Below are 22,816 nucleotides of genomic sequence, written 5' to 3' on the forward strand. Positions count from 1 at the left end.
CGCATGGTTTCTGTCACCACAACTTTCCTGTAACCACTTGACCTTACTTCTGGTTTAAATACACAAGAGTGATTTAAAAGTCAAACACCTAGGTGTTTTGTTTTTTTTTTCCAATTACAACCAACAGGTTTCCATTTACAAAATTCTTTATTACATTACGAGATGTTGAATAAGAGAAATTTGCAAATTTTGGAATATGAACCCAGGGTACCTAAAACCTACGGCAGTAACTTCCTTCAGAAGGCAGGTGTTATCTTTAGGAAATGTAAGGAAGTAGCACCATCTGGTGGGTGAGAAGGAAAGAATATGGAGAACTACTGAATGTGTAATTGTGGGCACTTTGGAAAAGTATTATTATTACCGTAGACATAATCAGGTTTTCAAATGAAAGCTTTTTGGGAGCTTTAGAATTGAGACTTGAGGAATGAAATCCTCTTCTGAGAAAAGAGGGACAAATACAAGGTGTGTGACTTTTCATATTACCATTTCTGATTGGTGGTTGTTCACATGAAACCCAGGTTAATTAAAGCAGCCTTTGGTAATGATGAGAGCATTATTTATAACCTGAGACTATCATCATCAACGAGCCTCCTGTTTTGGTAATTTTAGACAGTTACACGTGCCAGACTAAGGCACTGAGTATAGGCCTCCAATTCACTTAGAATTTATTAGTCAAGGGCCAGCAGGGGGCCCTTCTTCACACCTGTTTGTTGGCCAGTACCAGAAATCAATGGTGAGATCTTTTGACAAAGGCAGGAGAAAAATTTTCGGCTTTTCAGTTTTGAGGTATCTGTGTTCCATTTACTTAGCTGACATTGTCTCACAACTTGCAAATTGTTTCCTTGAGAGATCAAGTTTGGAGTTCTATTTGGCCATTTTCAAAAGGTTAACTTCGTGAAATAGACCAGCAATGTAACAAATCTGTTCTGGCATCCTACCTTGACACTTTTACCCCACATTTTCTGTGATAGTAAGCAGCAACAGAAAATAGGAAGGGAAGGGTACAGGAGTAGTCATAGCAGATAGATGTTAAAACTCTACCCACCCATTTATCATTGAGCTTCCTCAAGCCAATCTTCTTTAAGGTCTCTTTTTAGTTGACTTTCTCCCCATGTGTATCCAAACCATAAGTTATTTTAAAATGTCTGAGCATACATAGCAAAAAGTTCTGGTCAGCCGGCTTCTGGGTCAAGAAAGATGGCATAGCCCAGGGGTTGAAATCCCAGACTCTGGAACCAGATTACCTGGGTGGGTTTTTTTCCCCCCGCCCCGAGACTCTGTTATCCCTCAACTATCACTCCCAGGTCCCATGTCTCTCACCCTAAGCAGTTACTAATTTACTATCTGTCTCTACAGAGTTGCCTATTTTGGGTATTTCATACAGATGGAATAATATAATAAGTGGTCTCTATAACTGGTTTCTTTCATTTAGCAGTATTTTTTCAAAGTTCATCCATGTTGTAGTATGGATCAGCACTTTGTTCCTTTGTATGCCGAATAATATTCCCTTGTACGGATATACCACATTTTGTTTATTCATTCACTCATCAATGGACTTTTGAATTATTTTCACCTTTTGGCTATTATGAATAATGCTGCTATAAATGTTAGTGCGCCCATTTTTATGCGGACATATGTTTTCATTTCTCTCCGAACAGAATTACTAGGCCCTAGGAGTGAAATTGCTACATCATATGATAACACTATCTTTAAATTTTTTTTTTTAATGTTTATTTATTTTTGAGACAGAGAGAGACAGAGCATGAATGGGGGAGGGTCAGAGAGAGGGAGACACAGAATCTGAAACAGGCTCCAGGCTCTGAGCTGTCAGCACAGAGCCCGACGCGGGGCTTGAACTCACGGACCGCGAGATCATGACCTGAGCCGAAGTCGGCCGCCCAACCGACTGAGCCACCCAGGCGCCCCGATAACACTATCTTTAATCAAGACTACCTGATTTTTAATTCTGGCTCTGTTTCTTGCCCTATGTTTGGAGGCAAGTTATGCCTCAATTTGTTTATCTATAAAAATGGGACCAATAGCACTTCATGTGGTTGTTTTAAAGAGTAACTAAATTATAATGTGAAAGGCTCATAATATATCCATAAACATCATCTAAGTGTATTTTTTAAATTAATTTCCAGATTTTCTTCCTTAAAGACTTTGTGAGAATCCTTAAACCAGAATGACGTAAGGAATAGTCTCAGGTTTGGTCAGATCTGAACACCTCTTCCTCAACTGTCCCAGCTCTGCAAACCATTTTCTGTTTTCCCATGATGTCTCCCCCACACCATTCTGTGTGTTACTTCTTTTCTTCAGTGCCTTCTAAGGATTTTTAAATAGTACTTATTCTTTGCATTGACAAAAGTTCAAAGTTCACCTGAATAAAGGCTTTATAGAGGCTTCATTTCCCTGCAATATAGTTTGCAAACAGTTGACTTCCTGCTTTACTTATAAACTGTGGGGGAGGTTTTTATTTATTTGTTTGGTATTTTATTCTTAACCTGAGCATCCTACCCTATGTGTCTCTGTCACAGGCAGTTGAAGAACTAGTTTTATTCCATTTGCTTGTAGGAGTCCAAACTGAAATGGCTTCCACCAGGGTACAAGGCCATGACTCTTCCCCGGTAGCCATTATACATTCTACTAATAGTTTTTCTGATTAAGCCAGTCATGCTTGCAATGTGTAGGCTGCATTGATAATAAGCTCCCAAGTCCTGAGATGCTCTGTTTAACAACATGACCCAGAGGACTTTGGGTCACAGATTTTTTCACTATAAAAACAATTAGCTTGTGGCTCAGGTCATGATCTCATGGTTTGTGAATTCAAGCCCTGCATCAGGCTCTGTGCTATCAACATGGAGCCTGCTCAGGATTCTTTCTCCCTCTATCTCTCTCTCCCCCCCCTCCCCCAACCCACTCACTTGCTTTCTCTCACACTCTCTCTTTCTCTCAAAATAAATAAACTTAAAAAAACAATTAGCTTGACATAAAGATAAAATGTATTTTATAGTCAACTATCTGGCAAATACATCAAATCATTTTTAGGCAAAGAAGGCAAAAGGGGGATTATGTTTACTAAGAGCTTACTGTGTACCATACACTAGTTGCTTAAAGGAATATTCTGCAGTAGGTCCAGGTTGGAGCATGACATAAGGTTCTTTGCCCCTGATAGCACAACTTGGTGTGACAAAATGTTCCAGGGGCTTTGTGACCATCACAGAATGCTCCTAAGGACTGAAACAGATGTCTAGACACACATCTTGTTTTGCACAGGCCCAGGATATCTGTAGAAGAGAACGCAAACCTGGTCCACATGTTGTGTTCAGTCATCCAGAAACCAATCTAGGGGACTGAGCTTCCCCAAAGGAGGGTGATCTAGAGAAAGGGACCTTAGAAACTATGAGAAGATATGGAAGAACAGGCCTGGTAGTTTGCCTGAATGTCAAGGCGAGCAGTGGCAGCAGAAGACTGTACTCGATCTTCTCTGACATTTCCCCTCTCCTCCTAAACTTGAGAGTGCTATGGAAGGAAAATGCAGGGACACAGGGGACCTAACTATTGAAATATCTCTGATCATGGGACTCTAAAGAATTTTCCCTACTGTTCAGAAGGAAAGAGAAGCATGAGAACAGCAGCCTAGCGGTCTGACATGAGAATGAAGGACATGAGAATCCTTCACCCACGGGGCTTCCCAGACAGAATAAATTAATGGGAAGGGCTGCCACCAAAAGACCAAATTTTCTACTGTCACTCAGGTGTGGACTCAAAGCCTTGAGAATCGGGATATTATTATGAATATCAAGTGTATGTCCTGGCAGGTGAAGCCCAAGGCTATATGGGTTATGTGCAATTAGCCTACACAATTAACTTTACAAAAGAAAAACTGAAGCTGGGTAAAATAATTTACCTAAGCTCACAGAGACAAGAGACGACGGAGCCATGAATCAACACCAGAGCTGTTTGACTCCAAAAGCCAGGAATTTCCCCTATACCTTAAAGCTTCTCAAGATATAAAAGATTCAATGGAGCAGTCACTATGCATTTGTAATACTGCAAACAATAATGATAAAAAGCAACATACATTGAGCAATTAACATATGCTAATATATGCTAAGTGATTTGCCTGTGCAACTGTGTGATTTACTGAGAAACTGATCAGTATTTTAATTTTTTCTATTGTTTTCACCAAAGAATGATGACAAGATGGCTGTTTGCCCTTGAAATCTAGATTCCCCTTATCTTCGGAGAGAGAGTTTTAATAGGATTCATTGCAAAGTTCTCAGCCATAAAGGGATTAAACTGGACTGTCCCAAGGGAGGTGAAAATGGAGACTTCGGGCAGGTAGCCCTACACTGGATTTTATTCCTTAATTGAAACATGGGGAGGGTTGTGGATTTCTCAAGTGCCTAGACTCTGCATTCTGGAGATAACAGCCTGTATGTAGATACAACCCTGTATGTAGCAGCCAAATGGAGCCAAGGAGGGAAATAGCCATCCTATGACCAAGAACCAGGAAGATGTAAGCCATTTCGTAAGCTCCAATGAGGAAAACCCCAGTTAATAACTGGTATTGGACTCATCGATGTTGCTAAGTTGTAATTTGGAGATGGCTTTATTTGGAAAATAAAGAACCATGACATCTCTTGCACCTTGAGTGTCACAGAACTACTCATACCTGTTATATATGCAGTGACTCTCCATTCCCACAACACATTCCTGAAGTTCTATTATCGTCCTCTTTTTACAGATAAAGAAATTAGATCTAGAAGTTGAGCAACTTGCCCGTGTTGATACAACTCAAAGTCTTTCTTAACGTGAAGAATTTAGGCCTTTCGGACTTGCCAGCCTTATAAAAAGCACTGTGACAGTTTCATCTGCGTGACTTGAAAACTAATTCAAAGAGTCTTTTATCCATTATATAAACAGATTGTCTCCCAACATAAATAGGATGTGTAGCACCATTCATTCTTATTTTTAAAAAATACTTACTGATATTTAATTATATGTAGGATGTAACAGGGTTATTTACAAAGAGGCATGTCTTAAAATTTAGTTGGAGAAATAGAATATATCAATAATGATATCTTTAAGTTTGGGGAGGGTGTTACAGAATAGTAAATGCTATAGGAATTTGGATTGGAACACTGGCAGATGGCGCAATGGAAAGACCATTGGGTAATGAGTCAGAAGACATCAGTTCTATTTCTGACACCAACCACTTCCAGCTCTTTAACCTCCAAGATTCTTAATTTCTCTGTGCCTCAGATTTGTCATTTAGAAATTGTTGATAATAATGCTCCCTTCTTTCCTTACAGGGTTTTTAAAATTACAGGTGCAAAAATCTTTGTAAAACTATAATGAAGCCCGTAAACAAATGAAAGGTACTGTTTTCCCTCTTTTCATTGGTGGGAATATCTTCATGATCATGTTAACTATGATGATTTATGCATCACCTTGACTAGGCTATTGTGATCTGTTGTGTCATCAAACATCAGTCTAGATGTTGCTGTGAAGGTAGTTTTTAGATGTGATTATCATTTAAATCAGTAGACTTTGAGTAAAGCACATTACCCTTCATAACATGCATAGGCCATCCAATCAGTTGAAGACCTTAAGAAAAAAACTGAAGTCCTACCCCACCAAAAAAGGTAATGTTGGCTCCACACTGACTTCAGAGTCAAGACTATATGGGTTATAGTCAACCCATGCAAGAATTGCCAGCCTGCCCATCAACACTTCAAATAGCATACTTACCTGCCCCTACATTATTATGAGCCAATTCTTTGAAATAAATCTCTCTCTGCAACCAATATGGGGTATACATAATGTGTGTATACATACATATGTGTATATCTGACATAAACACATATATACACACATTCACACACACACACACACACACCCTACTGGTTTTGTTTCTCTGGAGAATGCTGACTAATGAAATAGCTGCTCTGAATGAAGAACTTACTTTGACAAGAAAAATGTGGAAAGCAATCAAAGGAACTTCAGAAGTACTATTTTACTCTCTACATATTGTTGGTTGGTCAATTTTTTACTATAGAGCAAATATAGAGTATATTTCATAATAATATCTTCCATTACTCATATGAAGTATAAACATTTAATACACCCAAGTAGGAAATATGATAAAACAAGAATATTTGCTATTGTTTGAGTAGCTGATATGCCTCTCGGGGACTGAGTGTGTGTCTTTCTTCAAGGCATTCCCTGCGTTAGACCTGCCTTCCCAATCACTGTTTGTCCAAATGGGATGTAACCCATTCTTTTTGGCACAGTTTAATGACCCTTCTATGCAGAAATGCCCAATTCCTCTAGCTGAAAGTGGTTACTACCTCCTTTGAACTCCGTTCCTCTTTTAGTATTCATCACACTATGTCCTGAATTATAGTCATTTGTGTTTTTGTTGTTCCCACCTCTAGAAATAATGATCTTCTTGAGGGTCACTAATAAATCATGGTTTTCATCAGAGCCTGCTCTAGATCCTTGCCTAAAGTGTCTTGATAAATACATGCTGCATAAATAAAACTTTGTGGGTCATTTTGGTCTCTGGACTTGAAGTTATTCTCTCCAATTTGTGCAATAACAAGTCCTATAAGAAACTTCTATCAGAGTGACTATAATCTTTTATGTATGGTTAGTGGTCTGGTGCTGAGAATTTACTAGGTAGTAAAGGAATGAGCAGTAGCTGCATGGGGATTTAGGTACAGCTTGAAAGTTGGCTTAAAATGACATTTTAAATGAGGGAATTTTATGAGCAGAGGTAGTAAAGTCACTCAGGCTTTAAAGGGTACTCCAGTGACTGTACAGTAACCAAGGTACTTCCTTGTTCTCCCATGGCATGTTCCTGTCACTGATATGAACTCCCTGCTAAATATGTAACGAAAGCAAAGTACAAGTGTCTGTGTGCCCATCAAATATCTCACTTTCAAAGATACTTCTGTGCCCTCAATGAACAGTGTGTACTTTCCATCCAAATGTGGAACACTTTCCTAACTTCACACTGTGTCAATACACACAGTGGCACAGAGATACAGTGACTTCTTAGGGGGAAAAAGCAGAGCTGAAATCTGTTTTGACTTATTTATTTATCTTAAATATTTTTTATTTTTAATTAATCTCTACACCCAACATGAGGCTTGAACTCACAACCCCAACCCCAAGTCGCACGCTCCACTGAACGAGCCAGCCAGGTGCCCTGAGCTGAAATCAATTTTAGAGCCTCGAATTTTAAAATTGCAATTTAGTGTGTTTGACATTCAAAATTCCTTGTACTTCTGGAGGGAAATTCATCAAAATGGTATGACTGGAGGACAGAGCCTTGTTCTTGAGTTCTATTCAACTAGTTTCACATTTTAAGGCAGCTAAAAGTTCCTAAAACCAGAATTACTCTAGAAGACAAGAATTCACACACTATTCTCATTTCATTGATTCTCACACTATACGCAGTTCATCGATCCAATATTGACCGATAACATATGGTAGCACTATGTGGAATGCTAAAGACCCATCCATGAAGAAAACATAGCTCCTACCCTCCAAACCACCACTGTTTATTGGGAGGTGATGGAGACACAAACCAAACCTACTGGCTTGTTTAATATCACTTTTAGTGTACTCTCCTGTCAGTTCACCATGGTAAAATAAATGGTCTCCTTTCCTAACTTGCAAAAGGTAAGGTCTATTCTCTCCTTATATGGCAGTTGCCCCTCCCCCACCCAATAAACACAAAGAGAACTGTTCAGGAAGTTCAATTGTTTGGGATTCAAGCCAAGTGAAGATGATTATAATGGGTTATCCCAGAAGGGGAGTGGATAGAGGAATTGAATTATTGTTTGGAACTGAATTCCTGAGGTGGGTAGAGACAAGGGTCCTATTCCCGTTCAGAATCCCAGTAGGTGTCAGGATCACTGGTAAGGAATGCATAGTGACTGGTGGTTCAGTCTCTACAGCTGTGGCCTTGCAGGCCTTGGGTCTGAGTTGAGGATGGAGAAAGGTTACTACCCAAGCCACAGCATAGCCTACCTTCGGGTAGGTCACATGGGCTTGAGCAGTGGCCAAGACAACCCGGTAACTAGAATGAACTCAAGTCAAGAATCCTTTCCACCATGGGGCACCTGCGTGGCTCATTTGGTTAAGTGCCCGACTCTTGATGTCAGCTCAGGTCTTGATCTGAGGGTCATGAGTTCAAGGCCTCTATTGGGCTACACACTGGGTATGAAGCCTACTTAAAAAAAAAAAAAAAGAAAGAAAGGAAAAGAATACTTTCTTCTATGATGATATAGAATGATCTATATAATATCCCCCGGGAATCATGAACAATTTTGAAGAAGGGCTCTGGAGTCATTAATATAAAAGGAGTTGAAAAGAGACTTCAGAGCAAGATTTATTTTGATTTTTTAAATAAGGCAATACAGCTTTTGGTTTACCCAAGTCTCACGTGGCAAATTTACATCCCTTATAATATATAAGGTGTGAGAAGTACTGAAATACTTCTATGTGCTAGAGATACTCATAGGAATAAGCAACTACTGTATTTTCTAGATGTTAAAATTTGTTTGACCACCTTAGCATTTTTCTGATGGAACACGTCTTTAACTGATGCATATCTTTAATATTCTATTGGTTTTGTTTTGATCCACCCAAAAAAAGTTGATGTCTTAGAATTACAAAAATATCATAATTCCCTCTAGGGAACTAAGGGGGAAAGGAAGGTATCATATAGGAATTGATTTTTTAATTGACTCAAAAGTGAGTAGTGAACAAAGTGGTGTAAAGACAGCATGCATGTAGATGGAAATATGTGGAAAAGTATAGCGAGTGCGAGAAAATCCAAGCAATGTTGGCAGGCGAATTGGCACCCCTTTTAACTAATATACAAAAACTTCTTGTTGAGCATCTATTTAGAGAGTATGGAGGGTTATAAAGATTTTACATAGAAACAAATTTCTTCACCGATTGACTTCTGGTCAAAGCATAGCCAATATTCTGAAAATATGTGACAACTTAGTGGGATACATATCCATAGATTCATTTTTTTTTTAAGATGAATTATGTCCCCATTAAGCAGCATTGTGACCTGCACTTTGGTCCTTGGAATTGTAGCTGGTTTGTAACTGCTTGTTTGAAAGAAAGCTCAGCATAGATAGCTAATTCTAGCAAGGGGAGTTTTGTATTTTTATTTCTGCTCGAAGGCATGCCTCTTTTGGCAGAAATGAAACCAGAAATTTACACTTTGCCAAGGATGACAGGTCAAAGCCTGCATTATCTGGCAATATACTTCCAATGTAATCCAGGGCTGTGCAGCAATTTTATAGGTTGGCACTCAGCTTAATCTGTCCATGCCATGCCTTAATCTAACTCTGAGTTCAAGGAACTATGAGAAGTTAAGATGTGTTTATGGGAAGGTGGAGAATTGAGGCAATATAGCAAATTATTGCTTTAATGAGCTACTTTGGGATACATAATCTCTCTTGATCCCCCCATCATTATGATATGTCATCATCACCTCCATATTAAAGATGATGAAGCTGGGGCACCAGGGTAGCTCTGTCAGTTAAGCATCCGACTTGGGCTCAAGTCATGATCTCACGATTCGTGAGTTCAAACCTCACATTGGGCTGTCTGCTGTCAGCAGATTGCCAGCCTTGGATCCTCTGTCCCCGTCACCCCACCCCACCCCCGCCCCTTTCCTGCTCTGTCTCCCAAAAATAAGCATTAAAAATAATAATAATAAACAAATATGATGAAGCTGGTACTGAGGAAGTTAGCCTTAGACAAGGGTAATCAAATAGTAAATGAGTAGAAAATGGAGCATAGGCCCCCTGAATCTCATCTGATGTACCGCCCACTACCCCACATTACAGGCATCTGGTTATCCAACCCAAGTGAGAGATTCTTTTGTTTGTTCAAAGAAATCATTACATTAAATTTTTCAATAATTATTTATTCCACAAGTATTAAAGCAAAAGATAGAATGAAAATAAACTGTCTAATTGGTGTAGGCTAGAAAAACACCATATTTCCTTTTGTCACACTCATCATAAGGGCCCTCTACACGATTAACAGGGTCCTACTTGCTAATGGTGGGCGCTGGGGCTCATTATCTGACTTCTTCTAAGATGTGAACCATAACAAAAGGGACAGCCACCTAATTGGACCCTGTGACTGCCAGGGTCCCTCCCACACCCTGAAAGCCTCTTGGTTTTCAATGGAGATGGTAGCAGTTGTGAAAGCTAGCAAATTCAAATCCAACCAGTTGTGGTTTATAAAGCTCTTTATGGAGTTAAGGTAAGCAAATTTATTTGTAGCAAAATACATGCAATGAAAGTCCTCTGGGATAAACATTCCTAAATAAAGTTGCTGAAACACTGTGGATTTTTAACCACAAAGTAATTCCCTTGTAATCAGTTTTGAATGCTGACAGGCTTGTTTTCTTCCTGGTTTCTTATTTCTGACCTCTTTAGTTTCCTTCTTTAGCAACAGTAAGAATATTCCAAAATAATTCTTTCCATCGACTCTGTCAGCAGCTGTGAAACCTCTAAACTTCTGTTTTTATTTGGCTAGTCATTAAGTGAGGTCAGTGTTGGGTTTATGTCACACTTTCTAGTTGAATTAAGCAGTTTCTCTGTTGGCGAAAAATGTAAGATTCCCAATTACCAACACGCCAAGAGTTTCGAAAACCTCCTATGATATTGCCGTTATGTAGTGCACAACTCTGCTAAGTTTCTGACTAAGATGTTGGACTCATGCATCTGGCAACACTTTAATTTTATTTTTTTCATTGTGTGTGTGCTTTCTTTTAGTTTTTCTTTGCTGTCTTGTTTTAAGAAATAGACTGAAATTAAACAGTTTGAAAAAAATCAAAACTGGACATACTTTAAAAAAACCAGGATAATTACATAGTTTATGACAAGTATTTTATTGAAAGATAGTGGCCGAATGCTATTGTGCGCAGTAGTGATTTAGCATATTTTATCTCTTTGGTAGAACTTTAACACACGCATGAAAGTTCCTCTTCAGGATCTTAAAGAATTGGCCTTCTGACACTGAAGTGTCCTCACCCATGTCATAAAGTCATACTTACGAGAATCACAGGTAATTTCCTCAAAATCCTTAAATAATATTTAAAGAGCCTTCGTATTTTGTTCCCAGTTATGTTTTTATATTTCTATTTGTTGGCCTGACACCCTTACCTACTCCTATTGGCGTGAAACGTGGACTTTTCTGGCATTACTTCTTTGTACAATTCTCTTTGCCTAGAAATACTTCTGTCTCTTGTGTCTGTCAGCATTTTAATTTTCTCCACTCACATAACACATCCCCAATAAAATCCTTTTCAGTGACACTGGGTAAAGTTGAGCAGTTACTCTGATTTTTAATGACACTTTATTTATACCTGTTTTGTGAACCAGACTAACACCGTCTTGGACAAATCCACTGTGATAATGACTGCTCTATGACCTGAAGCCTTCCGAGCACAGCACCGCCCCCACCCCATTCTTTTCTTCTGTTTAACCACACCCTTAAGTACACACTTAAAGCATAATGTCCTTGATCTACTCTGCAGATATGACTATGACACACACCTATTCTCAAACATTCCCCTCTGAGGTGGTCCCCCCAGTATGTACTCACTAGGGCTATAAAAGCATGTCTTATGGGAGGTGGGGTTGTGGAGATCTCCTCTTGTGGCCATGAAAGACACGCTTCTGTTTGTAAGTCTTCTTAATAAACTATTTCTTATCAAGCGGGACTTCTCAGCCTTTGTCTTTGGTCTTACAGCTCCTTCCACCTTTGGAAATCACTTTACATACACCTCCCTTTCGAGGGAGCACCGATGCATTATGTGTTATAGCACCTAATGCAATCATCTGTGCTCTACCACTAGATTAACTCCACTAACATTTATACACTTTTGGAAATGTGGCAAGAACTAACCAAAAATACAATATATGTATATACTATATTTATATATATACAATATTTATACTATATATATATATATTTATATGTATATATAAATATATATATATATATATACATACATATTTATTTATTTAGAGAAAGAGAGAGAGAGAGAGAGAGCAGGAGAGGGGCAGAGGGAGAGAATCTTAAGCAGGCTCCACACCTGGCACAGAGCCCGATGCAGGGCTCGATCTCATGACCTCTTACCACCGTGAGATGATGACCTGAGCTGAAATCAAGAGTTGATCGCTCAACCGACTAACCCACCCAGGCACCCCAAGAAATACTATTTAAAGAAACAACCAATCAAACAACAATAGAGGAACGTGCCTGTATAGAGGAGGCAAATGAATCCATATATTTATGTGCAATGTGAAGATAACTATCACGTCCAATTCATCTTTGGATTATCAGCATTAGGCCAGCACTTGATGTATAAAAGACATACAAAAGGAATACCTGGGTGGTTCAGTTGGTTAATCATCTGACTCTTGGTTTCAGCTCAGATCATGATCTCAAGGTTCATGGGATCGAGCCCCTTGTCTGGCTTAGAGCCTGCCTGGGATTCTCTTTCTCTCTCTCTCTGGCCCTCCCCTGCTCGCGCATGTGCACAATCTCTCTCTCTCTATCTCTCTCTCAAAGCACATAAATAAACATTTTTTTAAAAGTTTTTAAAAAAGGACATATGATAAATATTTATTGAATTGAATCAGAATTTCAGAACTGAAACTCAGATTTTCTGATCATGAATAAAAGAAAAATATTTCTTTAAACAGGTATCTGCTCATGTCACTTACACTCTAGAAAAAGGCAAATAAGTTTATTACATAAAACTTTGGTGTTTATTTATTTAAATATGATAAAAATAACTGCAACAATTAGTCAAAAATCTAGCTTTGAAAAATTCTGCATATAGTTTAATTTTAAGTGTGTTCTGTGGGATGTTAGTATGTGTTACAGGAGCAAAGAAACTCCATAATGAAGTAAACTTAGCAAACATTGAGTTAAACAAAATTAACCAACTTTCTTTCTTACATGACTTCTCAAGTGCTAGTATACATTACAAATTTCTAAGAGGGGGATAGAGTACAATTGTATGTTATCTGTTTATCTGATGTAATCCTTGTGCCTATGAGGTAGTTACTATCTGTATCCCTATTTTATAAAAGAGGAAAATAAGGCTGAGGTCAAATAACTTACCCAAGACAGTTAGCTGGTAAGATAGGACAACTTAATGCAGTGGATTGAAGAGATGCTGATTGGTGCCCTAGCTTCCAATTTTTGCTCTTCTCCTTAGCAAATATGTACTGGCAGGTTATTTACTAAACAAAAGTAACCTAAAGTGGGGTTCCTGGCTGGCTCAGTCAGAAGAACACGCGACTCTTGGTTCAGGGATGGTGAGTTCGAGCCCCATGTTGTGTGTAGAGATCGCTAAAAAAAAAAAAAAAAAAAAAATTTAAAGTAACTTACAGTATTGTTGTAAGGATCCAATGAATAAACTAATGTAAGGATTTAGCACAAAACCAGTCACATATTAAGATCAGTAAATTTTGGCTTTGTTTGTATATTATGTCTATTATTGTTAATGTCATGATAAGCAGTATAAAGTGGCAGAACCAAGAACCAAACTGAAATCTATGTCATTTTAGGAGGAGAACAATACAATCTTCATGCAAGCAGCATTTATTTTATTGCAGCTAATTCCAGACATACAAAACTACTTATGGAACGATAGTGTTCGATGTGTACTCAACGTGTTTGCTCTTACTTTGCAAACTTCCCTAAGATGTTCAAAATGTCAAAGAAATAGATAATGAGTATTCATGTTTCAAAAACCAGCCAAAGTTAATCAGCTTGAACCCTTCAGAAGAAAGGTATTACATAAATCTATGAAACTATAATTAACATGTTTTAAATAATTGTGACATTTCAGGCAATTAAGCTTGATTCTCTCCAAATCCATAGCATTAAAAAGCTTATCCAGAGATGAAACCTTTAAAAACAACTTTTGTTTTGAAAATCTTCAAGCCTGGTCAAAATAAGACTTTATCATGAACCTCCGTGTAGCAATCACACAGCTTCAACAGTTAACAGCACAGTTTCATTTCATCTATACCCTCCTCACCACCGCTGCTGGAACTGTCCACATCACTACCACACCTACCATTGTCGTCATGGTATTATTTTCAAGCAAATTTCAGACATCGTATTATTTTACCTCTCAATATTACATTACATACCTCTAAAAGATAAGGAGTTTCTGTGGAAAACCTTCGGCCGATACTGAAGACACCTTTCCCCAAAAGATAGACTAGATTTGTTCTCAAGGCCCCTTTACACTCTCAAACTTGTAGAGGATCTCCTAGACCTTTGGTTTATGAGTTATATTTATGTTTACTATGTCACAAATTAATAGTGAGACATTTAGAAATATGTTATCATTTCTTTTTTTTTAATCTTTTAAAAAAATATTTATTTACTTTTGAGAGAGAGGCAGAGACAGAGTATGAACAGGGGAGGGGCAGAGAGAGAGGGAGACACAGAATTTGAAGCAGGCTCCAGGCTCCGAGCTCTCAGCACAGAACCCAACACAGGGCTCCAACTCACTAACATGAGATCATGACCTGAGCTGAAGTGGGATGCTTAACTGACTGAGCTACCCAGGCACCCCTTCCAATTCATTTTTATTTTTTATTTTATTTTATTTTTAAGATATAATTTATTGTCAAATTAGCTAACATACAGTGTGTACGGTGTGCTCTTGGTTTTGGGGGTAGATTCCCATGATTCATTGCTTACATGCAACACCCAGTGCTCATCCCAACAAGTGAGGGCCCTCCTCAGTGCCCATCACCCATTTTCCCCTCTCCCCATCCCCACCCCTATGTCTATCCTCAGTTTGTTCTCTGTACTTATGAGTCTCTTCTGGTTTGCCTCCCTCTCTCTCTGTTTGTAACTATTTTTTTCCCATTCCCTTCCCCCATGGTCTTCTTCTGTTAAGTTTCTCCAGTTCCACATATGAGTGAAAACATATGGTATCTGTCTTTCTCTGACTGACTTATTTCACTTAGCATAGTACCCTCCAGTTCCATCCATGTTGCTGCAAATGGCATGAATCCATTCTTTCTCATTGCCAAGTAGTATTCCATTGTATATATAAACCACATCTTCTTTATCCATTCACCAGTAGGTGGACATTTAGTCTCTTTCCATAATTTGGCTATTGTTGAAAGTGCTTCTGTAAACATTGGGGTACATGTGCCCCTATGTATCAGCACTCCTGTATCCTTTGTTTCAATCCATTTTTATTTTTATTTTATTTTTCTTTTCAACGTTTATTTATTTTTGGGACAGAGAGAGACAGAGCATGAACGGGGGAGGGGCGGAGAGAGAGGGAGACACAGAATCGGAAACAGGCTCCAGGCTCCGAGCCATCAGCCCAGAGCCTGACGCGGGGCTGGAACTCACGGACCGCGAGATCGTGACCTGGCTGAAGTCGGACGCTTAACCGACTGTGCCACCCAGGCGCCCCCCTCAATCCATTTTTAAATAACAATAAAGTTTAGTTGAAATGTGGAATCATAAACCCATAATTTGTTACTGTGAATAACATATTTGGGTGGAAATAGCTTTATTTTTCTAACCACAAATAAACTAGTGAGAAGAGTGGCATGACTGTACACTTTTACAAATCTCTTAGTGTCTGCTAGATAGAATTCATCTGGATCCTCGTTATCTTCTTCTGCATTAAATCTGTCGCGATATGCTGTTTTGGTTGAATTTGAAGTATAGTTAGTTCAGGTAAGAATCATCAATGTAGACTAAAAATTGGGTGACCATTTGAAGAAGAACAAGATATATAGATGAAGTATCTCTGTCTTCATTATTTATGAATTGCAAATTAATTTTAAAAGCTGTAACTTTTTTTACAATTGCATTTGCAATTTTACAGTGGAGAAACCTAGAGGATACCACATTTACCAGGCTAATATCACCAAAGTGGGACATTGCCACGTTCTCCTGATGCGGTGCCTGAGAAAATCACAGCATCGTTTACGCTGTACTACTGTCCGAAGACTCATAACCTGCTTCGAATCACTTGGAAACTCACATCAAAGGATACAGTATAAAACAATTGGCTTAGACCCTTAAAAATATCATTGCCTTGAAAGAAGAAAAAAAGACATGGGAACTGTTCCCAATTAAAGGCAACTAAAAAACACATGGCAATTGAATGCAATGCATGTTCTTGAATCAGACCCTAAACTGGGGTGGGGCAGGGAGGAATAACAGAAAGATGACTGGTGAAATTTAAATATGCATTGTATGATAGATAATTGCATTGGATTACGTTAAATTTCATGGCTTTGGTCATTGTGCTATGATTTTACAGGAGAATATTCTTTTTCTTAGGAAATACTAACTGAAGTATTTGGGGGGGGGGGATAAAGAAATACAATAATATGGGGCACCTGGGTGGCTCAGTCAATTGAGTGTCCCGACTTGGGCTCAGGTCATGATCTCGCAGTTCGTGAGTTTGAGCCCCATCGGGCTCTGTGCTGACAGCTCAGAGCCTGGAGCCTGCTTCAGATTCTGTGTCTCACTCTCTCTCTCTGCCCCTCCCCTGCTCATGCTCTGTTTCTCTCTCTCTGTGTGTCAAAAATAAACATTAAAAAAAAAATTTTTTTAAAGAAATACAATAATATAATGTGGCAAATATAAATGATGAGTCTGATGGAAGGGTGTGTTCTTACAAGTCTTCTGCAGGAAAATTATTTTCAAATAAGTAGTTAAAAATAAAAATCATAATTTGGAATTTTAGAAATTCAACTAACATTCCTCCCACTTAAACTAAATTATCAAAGGCTTATGGAAATAAATACATTAATGAAGAAAATTGTCCTAATTTCTTTTTTGAAATTCCCATTTAAAAAATATAAAACAAGAAATGGAAAAATGAGCTCATGATGGAATTAAAATAATTCTGTTATTCATTAGCACATTTTCTGAACTGAATACTTTTTATAATACAGTTCTGTTTATAATCAAAATGCACTTATCTAGGACACAATATGAAAGTAGTTCACAGATTTATGGAAATAAACAGTCTTCTTAAATCAATTTAAATCAACAAGTATAAAGTAAAAACTATCACATGCTACCAGTGTTTTAAGTATCTGGAAAAATACAAATTAGAAACTTAGAACCTATCCTCCCAGGACCTTATAATGTTATCAAGCTAAACATTTTTGCATGAATGAATTAAAAAGTGAAATTAATGGCATATGATTTAGTGTCCAAATGTGAATTATTGGGCAGCCTTATCCAATGGAAATATAATGCAAACCATATATGTGATTTTTAATTTTCTAGTAGCTACATTTTAAAAAGTAAAAAGAAACATACTAAGTCTGAGAAATCAGTGTGTATTTTGCATTTATAGCACGTTTCAATTTAGATCAGCCACATTTCAAATACTCAACAGACCATTATGGCCTGTGGCTACACTTTTGCACAGAGCATGCATAGGAGATGGGAGAATGATGGGTAAGTTTCTTCCATAAAAATAGCACAATAGCAGCGTATGGCTTAGAAACTGCATCCACGTGACCCTTTTGTAAATTTAATCCAAGTTTTCCTTGGTCTCATCATCCTGGGGATACAAAGGAGTTTTTATTAATAACAATTAATCAAATTTAATGAGCCTGTTGTTTTCCTTTGTATGTCATGCGACAATGGTCTGTTGCAAAATTCTTCACCACAGTATTTTTTCAGTCTCTAAGGGTGTCTTGCCCGTGTTCACACCAGTCCCCTTTCCAATCTCCCTTGAGAAGCCCTTTGAAGGGCCATATGATCACTGGTAAGAGCTGTGTCTCTCAATGTGTCCTAAATCTTCAGTTTAGGGATCAGAAATGGTACCACATTCCGGTAACAACTCATTGTGCCTGTGTGGCAATGTGTCCCGCCACGAATTGTAGAAAATGTTCTTCTCCCAAACCTTGTCTTCTCTTATGAAAATGCTTCTTCAGCTTCCACCCAAAGCACCTCTCCCCCAAGAGGCTCTGATTTAATAAGAGGTCAGGAAAGAGACATGTTGCTCACCATAACATTTATGTCTAGCTCCCAGGCACCCAGGCACAAAACTTCCTCGACTTCTGATAGTGCAAAACAAAAATCCTCATGACAATCTATCCATAAAAATCAGGATCTACTTACACTTATCCCACTAGCTTTCAAAAATGTCCAATTATGCCTAAATTCCTGCAGTGGATCCAGTCCAGTTTAAAGCAGAGATTCCTGTCATAGAAGGATTTACATGCAAGCTAAGGTAATTTAAATGCAGAGGCATATAGAAATATACCTTACTTTATGAAGTCGGTATTTTACTGCAACTTTTATAGAAGTTGAAAATTTGGAAATTAACTCCTATTTAAAATGTATTATAGAACGCCAAGTGCTAGGTGATCCAACACCTCTAATTTTCTAGATCAATAAAGTGGCTTGACTAGTATGCACCTGAACTTGAGGTAAATGTGGTCCCCTCTATTTTCAGATTTTACACCCCTGGTTTAGTGGCTTTCCACTATTTCAGTTCCCTAGGGAAGTATGCTATTTTAAAGACTGGTATGGAGAATGATTTTTAAAAGGTGGGAGAGAGATTGCTTTTGTGGGTCATTTAATGGGGAGAAAAAAGAAAATGAAATCCAGAGATTCGAGTTAAGAAGTCTAAATCTAAGTCCGTGTCACAAATTGGCTGCACTCGGCATTTTATACATCACACAAAGCATAGTGACTCCATTCCCACAGCTACTTTTTCTCTTATTCCAGATGTGAGAACTAACAACCAAGTCGTTGGTTATTTTCTATTTATTGTCCTAGTATGGAGTATAAAAAATGGGCTCTAATGGCATTTTTAAAAATATCTATAAGTATTTCCTTTTTGTAAAAGATTTAAAAAAATTTTTTTAAGTAATCTATACCCATCCTGGAGCTCAGACTCACAAACCTGAGTTTGAGTTGCACGCTCCACTGACTGAGCCAGCCAAGTGCCCCTATAAGTATTTTCTTAAAACACTTGAAATATTTGATGGGGTGTCCTCTTGTTCAATCATCCACTCATTCAACAAGCACTTAGCGCATATGATGTAGCAAACACTTAAGCTAGTTTCCAGGTATGTGGAGTGGTATAGACATTTCCCTGTCTCTTATAAAGACAAGAAGAGACATAAAAACAAGAAGACAGGGGAGCACCTGGGTGGCTCAGTCTGTTAAACATCAGACTTTGGCTTAGGTCATGATCTCAGGGTTTGTGAGTTTGAGCCCCGCATTGGGCTCTGTGCTGACAGACCAGAGCCTTCGTCAGATCCCCCGTCTCCCTCTTTCTCTGCCACTCCCCTGCTCTCTCTCTCTCTTTCAAAAATAAATAAACATTTAAAAAAAACCAACAAGATGACAGGGATATAAATGGCAACAGAAAAAGATGAGAAGCAGTTTCAGTGCCATGGCAAAGGTACACATAGAAGAGATACCTAACCCAGAAGTAGTGATACCAAAGCTGAGACATTAAGCATGTGTTGGAATTAGCTAGGAAAATGGTGGTGAAGGAAGTGGGGAGATAAAGAATGTCAAGGTGAAGAGTTAGAAGGGAAAGCTCATCAGAAGACCCAAAGGTAGAAGAGCACATGTTCAAGTTACTGCAGAGTTTCAGGGAGGAAGTGCCAAGGGATGAGGCAGATGCTTGAGCCAGGTCCGGAAAAGAACATTAATGATCTGGACGTCACTGTAAGGGGACTGGAAGATACTGAAGGGATTTTGAGTAGCTTGTGACAAGATCTGACTTGCATTTCAGGAAGATCTTCTGACTGCAGAGTTGAATATGAATCGGAAGAGAGTTCAAGTAATTAGCAACTGCAGTTATCCCAAAGACAGAATAGACATCTGATCTAAGATGATGTTAATGGAGACTGGTAGGAGCAGCAAGGAACAGATTTGGCAGGAAACGTGTCAGAATTGATAGGGTTCGCTCACTAGTTGAAGGGCAAGCCACAGAGTGAGCAAAGCATAGAGGCAAGAATCGGCTTATGAGGCCAAGTCTCATTCACCTTTGATTCTCCTCTGCTTAGCCAACTGCCATACATGGCATGGTCTGAAACAAGTGTCTGATGAATGAACAGATGGATATAGATTTATTGATTGACTGACTGAATTGATTAATAAAGAGCAGAGAACTTGAGGAGAGAGGTTAAAACAAAGAATGAACCTTGCTAAAGAAGAAGAAAGCTCAATCTGAACAATTAAAAACTCTCATCTAGACTGAGATTTTGGTGAGCTCTGAATCACAAGCTTGGGAGATTTAAGTAAAGCAAACAGTAAAGATCCGACTCAAACAACGAGTTGGTTGATGTAAAAGAACACACACACAGGTAAAACTGAGTTGCTGAAAGCTAATTGCATGTGAGAAGTACATGCTAAGTAAAAACATTCTATGTGATGAAATTTACCCCCAGGGCATACAAATCCCACTGTAGTTGTCTTTTTTTTTTTTTTGCACTAGTATGATATTGAACTAGTACAACTTAATATGAAATTTACAAACCAATAATGGAATTTCACATAGCAATCATGTTATATTTATCTTAATTTTCCGTTAAAAGAGGGAAAGAATTAAAAAGAATAACAAAGCAAACTTATTATTCTTAAAATTTTTTTTTACATTTATTTATTTTTGAGAAACAGAGTGAGACAAAGCGTGAGTGGGGGAGAGGAAGAGAGAGAAGGAGACACAGAATCCGAAGCAGGCTCCAGGTCCGAGCAAACCGTCAGCACAGAGCCTGATGTGGGGCTCAAACCCACAAACTGAGATCATGACCTGAGCCAAAGTCGGACGCTCAACCGACTGAACCACCCAGGTGCCCCGCAAACTTATTATTCTTAAATACAATTACTAAGAAACTGAAATAGTAGATACCTAATCTTTAAAATGTATAGCTAGGGGCGCCTGGGTGGCTGGGTCGGTTAAGCGTTTGACCTCAGCTCAGGTCATGATCTCACAGCCCATGAATTCAAGCTCCATGTTGGGTTCTGTGCTGACAGCTCAGAGCCTGGATCCTGCTTCAGATTCTGTATCTCCCTCTCTCTCTGCCTCGCCCCCACTCATGCTCTGTCTCTCAAAAATAAATGTGAAAACTTTTTAAATAAAAAATGAAATGTAAAACCAGACTCAAATCTGATAAAGCACAGTTTGTGTAATTTCTTTCCTGTGCAAGTTAACAAACTGAAATTCATCCAAGGAGAGCACATGGACCATTTGTTCTATTAACAGCAAAAACTTCTTAATTGATTGTACAATCCAAGAAAGCAAAGAACAAGTCTGAGCAAGAATCACGAGAAAGACTAAAGACTTCCAGTAGCGTCCGTAATCAAGAATAGACTTAGACCATCATAAAAATATTTTACTGAGAGAATATAGGCTCTAATGACATAGAAAAGAAGAAAGCCAAATCAAGACAACCAATGAATCTGAGGGATGTCACGGCGTGTCATCAGTAGTTGGTGTTAATTCTTTTTCACGGGTGTTGTATAGCCTGCCATCAAATCTAGTTCTTAAACTATGACATCGGCTATCAGCTTCCATCAGGCCATCACATGGCAGGTCATCTCTAGGCCCTTCGATCTGCCCACCCCATGGCATTTCCTTTTGACTGCAGGCAGTAAGTACCCAAGCAGCTTTCATTAGGCAAAGCCTGGTTTTAGGCCAATTTTCTATGATTTTGTTCCAAAGATACCACACCACTGGTTTAATTTACTATTCCTAAGTCACAATTTTTACACCACATAATTCAAATAATTGGACCCCTGTGTTGTCCTGAACCCTTAGCTTCATTCCCAATGTTTTGCCTAGTTGCCCATTTCTAACACTTAAGCCTCTGGGTTTGAAATTTTGTCCCAGAAACATCTCTGTCATTGTTGGAAGGCCTATGATTTGTGCACCAGCCTCTCAGATGGCAACTGCGTCTAGATGTCAGATATCACATGTCTCATTTTGCTCTTGCCACCCACCGAGATGCCCCACTTTTACATGTTGGTGCCCACTGTTGCCTTCACTCTGACTGGATGTTGCTGTTACCATGGTTTCTACCCACTAACCCACTCTGCTTCTGGTCTCAGTGACTTCTCTCTAAATCCAGGTAGTTGGTATTATGTACAAAGTACCCATAACAAAAACACCAAAATACTGTAACAACCAAAAGTTTCCAAACTACAACTACTATACTAATGGAAAGGTGAAACATGATAGCATAACTTTACCTCTGGAATTCATATAGAGGAAAAATACAGCATTACAAACACCTGTGAATGATGAGGCAAACTTAGGTAGACTGAAATCAAATACAGTTTCAAATATAAGTAATGGCTATAGAATTATGTGTGAGGGCAGAAGGTGACAGAGTTCCCTGCTATTCGGCCACTTTGGTTTCTCTCCTTTTTAGAGCAAAGTAACTAGGAATCTATGAGGTAATGACACAGATGCACAAGCAATAAATTCAATACATTTCATCAGTGGTCATGAAACATCAACTGGGCAATTTGCCAATAATCACAACATGGAGTAAAAATAAGGAGGCCCAGGGCACCTGGGTGGCTCAGTCAGTTGAGCGTCTCGTTTCAGCTCCGGTCATGATCTTGCGGTTCGTGAGTTTCAGCTCCACATCGGGCTCACTGCTGTCAGCCTGTCGGTGCAGCACCCGCTTTGGATCCTCTGTCCACTTCTCTCTTTGCCCCTCCCCTGCTTGCACGCTCTCAAAAAATAAATAAAACATTAGAAAAA

At 38.7% G+C, this 22,816-nt stretch overlaps 1 long non-coding RNA gene across 1 annotated transcript in view; it reads left to right on the forward strand.

Annotated features, from left to right (window-relative positions):
- Window positions 1–17,748, forward strand: part of LOC128314727 (uncharacterized) — a 56,888-nt gene extending 39,140 nt beyond the window's left edge. Inside the window, exons 5-7 of the long non-coding RNA XR_008296674.1 lie at window positions 5,319–5,384; window positions 11,011–11,118; window positions 15,941–17,748. This is a non-coding gene — a long non-coding RNA (uncharacterized LOC128314727). The remainder of the gene's footprint in view (window positions 1–5,318; window positions 5,385–11,010; window positions 11,119–15,940) is intronic.
- The last annotated feature ends 5,068 nt before the right edge of the window (window positions 17,749–22,816 follow it).

The sequence above is a fragment of the Acinonyx jubatus genome, chromosome A2, assembly GCF_027475565.1.
Source record: "Acinonyx jubatus isolate Ajub_Pintada_27869175 chromosome A2, VMU_Ajub_asm_v1.0, whole genome shotgun sequence".
Lineage (NCBI taxonomy): Eukaryota > Metazoa > Chordata > Mammalia > Carnivora > Felidae > Acinonyx > Acinonyx jubatus.